This window comes from Varroa destructor, unplaced genomic scaffold (assembly GCF_002443255.2).
Source record: "Varroa destructor unplaced genomic scaffold, Vdes_3.0 BEIS01000004.1, whole genome shotgun sequence".
NCBI classification, from domain to species: Eukaryota; Metazoa; Arthropoda; class Arachnida; order Mesostigmata; family Varroidae; genus Varroa; species Varroa destructor.
The window spans coordinates 4,426,310-4,430,755 of record NW_019211457.1 but is presented as its reverse complement, the minus strand read 5'-3'; the positions used below and the strand labels follow the sequence as shown (position 1 = coordinate 4,430,755).

Here is a 4,446-nt window from a genome sequence, read left to right as displayed (position 1 = left end):
CTCACGATCGAGCCATTTACATAAATAGCCGCAGATTATAAGATAAGAAGAGTTTCACGGATAGAGTGGATCACGGGATCCTACTGATCTGAGCACCCGCCCACTTTACAATGGCCTCCTGCGTTCTTAGTCCTTAAAGTTGACAGTACTTTTGTGTAAAGGTTAGAAATGTTGCGAGTTTCCGATTGGCTGCCCTTTCTGGCGTCACTTAAGGAAATTAGATCGCCTCCCTTGTTATGTACAATTTTCATATTTGATATATATAAAAATATCCTACCCGAAGTTAATTACCTTTAATATGTAAATGGCTTGAAAGTCGGCTATCTGGGTCTCAAAAGTGCCCACGGCACGCTTCAACATGCAGTTGCTGAGGTGGCCCATTGTTATACGAAAGAACATATTCGGTTGGCCAATCAGAAACGTGTAGTATTGAAAAAAAAGAAACGCTTGATCTCAACCACAGAATTGATAATGTGTAACTCTCGGCCGTATGTCCTACTTGGGAAATTCAGTCATTGGACTTCAGTCAATACACGTCCGAAGTAATCAAATCAAGCACACCATATCTAAATACAATTTTTTGATGTTTTTTTGGTTAAAAAAAATACGGGTGCTTGTATTTGTTTGTGCAGGACCATACGATTATTTAAATCTTTGCATTGCTACATAGTGGGCATACATAAAGCACAACTTTTATGCTTAAAGGTTGCAAAAATAATCAGTAGAGCGGTCACATTGAAGATGCTCATTTAGGCTCTACAAAATTAACCTGCCTTTTACATCATCGCTATTTTAATAAGTAAAATCCTCGATCCCTCTCTCAACTCCACGAAGTGGACCTTACAAATAATTCTTCTAAGCTCAAAGTCGGTAACTCTTTATACAAACTGTACCATAGCTCCTAAAATCACTGCGACAAATGAGATTGCAAACAATAACCGTGCGCGGAAAATATTCAGATCGTTTTCTAAAAGCGGTACATCAGCTTTCTTTCCTAACTAATCGTTTGCAATATACGCTAATTTGTAATTCGTATTTAGTGTGCCCCATATCTCCAAATGTTGTTTCTGATATAAATATATCTTCACAACAAACAAATATGAGCTTCAGGCGAAGCTTCGAATGCGCGTACAATTCGATTGGTATAAGCACACTTGGCGTAAGTAAACTAAACAAGGCACGCATCGAGACTGGCGTATGAAATTTTCTCAGTTACTTCCTAGCAAAGTAAACGGAATACTGGTAAACAGTGCAGCTTCAGAGTATACGTTCGACTATGTTGTTATAGCGTAGGCCGTGCTGTTTCCGAATTTCTCTCACACAGCCTGCCCTTTCCACTTTAAGCCGACCGCCCGTACAAAGACAAATCTAGCGGTCGCAACGACCCATCAGCAAAGCACAACATCTGGCAAAAGCTGAAAAAAAGTCACTGGCAATTCGAATCCAGAGACTCGATGTGAACGTTCGAACGATGAACCACTTTGTTTACTTTCTTTTTATATACAACGCTCAGCGTCGCGTATTGTCGGTAGCGTCGTAGGATAAATTACAATCATAAGTACTTACTGGTCTAGCTTAGTCAGTGACCCAGCTCTCTTTATCTAGCTACCTAATAGTTATACTCACAAGATCGTTGCTCTTTTTTTGTGCAACCAGTATCAGCCATTGCATGAGAAATTCTAATTATTCGAAAAAAGAACCCGTGCTGCGAAAACGGAGACGCGGAGGAATAGTCAACTTGTTAAGCCACGTAAGATTACTACTGAAGCTTTGATAGAACAAAAGGAGGTGAATGAAGCAAACGCCCGGCCGACAAGCAGCGTTCGATTCCCGACTAAGACTTCTATGCTTATCATGCTTAATTTGATTATTCGATACGTACTTCGGACAGTTCGTACGTACGCGATAAAAAAAAAACCTATTCTCGAGCAAAAAGCACGTTCCTCAGATCGTATGGCTGATTTTTTCTTTGTGCTGACAACGAGATTACAAGGGAGATTATCTAAAGACAGAAGCATTTTACCGACATATATATGAACTGATCGTACCAAAGGAATACACAGTTATACGAAACTTAAGGTCAGTGGCGAACGAAACTCCAAACGACGACGATGACAGGCGTCTCAATGATATAGGATCAATGTCAGTTGCTTTCATTTAAGTTGCTGTTCTGGTATTGACTCCCGTGTATGTGCGCGGGTTGGATCTAAACGATAAAACGAGGTTCAATGAATATCGTCCTGAAGTAAATGATGTGCAAACGGTGCTTCTCCCCATAGCAGTAAATCAGGAAATGTAGTATGCTAGAGACGATCAATCGCTTTCGGGAGTTGTGAACTTCAACGGAGCGGATTCTCTATGAAGTTGTGGAGAGTGAGGTCAAGAAAGGCACATTATTATTATTTCGGTGCTTTTTCTGCTGCATACAAGAATAGCAACGAACGCAAGCTTTTGATTAATATTTATTGACATTAAATGGCTGTGGCATTACGAGTCTTGACTTATTTTGCGCTTATTAAGTACTTTAGTTCGTGTTGTGCCAGATCTCATCTATGCCAGCACAATTAGTGACTAAACACACGAAAGGGCCTGATTTGTGTAGCATTTTGGGCAATTGTACTGACGCACAATTTCTGGATGGACATGTTTAAGCAATGATAGACTAGTCTCCGAAATTTTTACTGGACATTGAAGTCGGTAATCGTATCTACGTTTTTGCAATATTTGATAGAATTTTGCTATTGAGTTGAGAGATGCCACACCTAAGAAAAATGCTAAACAATACAGGTCGCGTAAAGGTGCACTTATATTATGTGAAGTAATGCTTAAAGTCAATAGCGGATATAAAACATGGAACATTTATTGGACCTGATCGTGTCATGATAGGCAGCGCTACTATTTCTTGGTGACATCACATATGATAGATTGGTTCTCGTTGTTGATTTTGTAGAAAAGATGTCCATCAAAGCGAAAAATCTTGGGTAAGTAATATATAATATCAATACCAATAATTGAACTAGTCCGTCATAATGTGTTTTTACCTGTAAGAAGAGTGATCTAGTTGGTTTCTGAATGAGATTTACAATACACTTGAATCACACATGGCACAAACAGAGGCCGCCATAAGGACAATGGAAGGAATCTTTTCAAAATGACTATGTTTTGTCGAGGTTCATGGCCCATTTTGTCAATTGCGCGACGCGTTATTTCGGCGACAGTTTCGATAGTTATTTCTCGTTCATGCTCGTGTTTGTCGCTACAGCGGCCTAATGACCTAAACTTTTGACTAGAAACCTCCCGGAACGGTGGTTCGAGCCCCAACACTGGCGTATATTTAACAACACGTGTGATCCAAGAGAAAAAATATACATTTCTGACAATGAAGTGACGATATTAGCCCGAAGAGCGATACGGTGAATAAGTGATATCGTTGTTTCTATCGCTGGTTTTGCTGTTACGACTTGAACTCTATTTGTGTTGTTTGTCTTAGACACGAAACTCTTTTACTTTTAGTTATTTCACTACTGGTGTTTTAATAATAAATTTCTATATTTTAGTAAAATATTTCTTTATGGATTATTTTACCTAAATGATATAGCTATTTATGAATCGTTAAGGAGATATACTTATAGATGTATAATATATATATATATATATATATATATATATATATATATATATATATGCTTATCTTGTAATCCGGCAGTTTTATGTATTGTTGCGGTGTTGTCTTTTTTCGCTTAAATTTGAAAAATAGTATTCTACGTAAAGAGGCGTAAATCTTAGATAAAAGCCTCTCGTCTTTGCAAATAGAAAACTGACTTTTCTCAAACAGGTAATACCTACTCGTAAACCAATTCGATAGACAGACATAATCAAAAACTCGTTATATCTATCCCTCGATATTCGTCATTGGCTCACGTATACGTGTGCATAAAAACCTCTGTATATGATCACCTCGGACCTTTCCATCTCTAGACTCTTTTTTAGCTTTTCTTAGTGTAGGTCTACTTTTGTATTAGGTATTAATGGGCGATAGACCCGTTAAGGTCTCGCTTAGATACGTTACACATGAAAAACCTCGTGGATTTGCATAGCAAATTTATAATAGGATGCATACTGTCGGTTTCGTTGGCTCAGATCTATCTGACGCGAAAACATTTGACGATAGTTGGATTTCAGTCAGATTTTGAAGAATATGCTTGGATCGTTACAACTTCTGCGGTCTTTATGTCTTGTGGGTAATAAGCTTTCTAGCAGTGGAAAAACCTCAAATAAATGCATTTTTGTTGTCGACAGACAGCGCGCGAAAGGCTTCCTTTTCTCTCTCTCTCTCTCTCTCTCTCTCTCTCGATATATATATATATATATATATATATATATATATATATATATATATATATATATATATATATAGGATCATCTCAAAAACGGTTGTACCAATTT

The 4,446-nt window shown here is 37.9% G+C and overlaps 1 protein-coding gene across 1 annotated transcript in view; it reads left to right on the top strand.

The window, feature by feature from the left end:
- Positions 1 to 1,411: 1,411 nt before the first annotated feature.
- LOC111249128 (uncharacterized) overlaps positions 1,412 to 4,446 on the top strand; it is a gene marked incomplete in the record, with an annotated part of 16,991 nt that continues 13,956 nt past the window's right edge. Inside the window, 1 exon segment of the mRNA XM_022802555.2 lies at positions 1,412 to 2,079.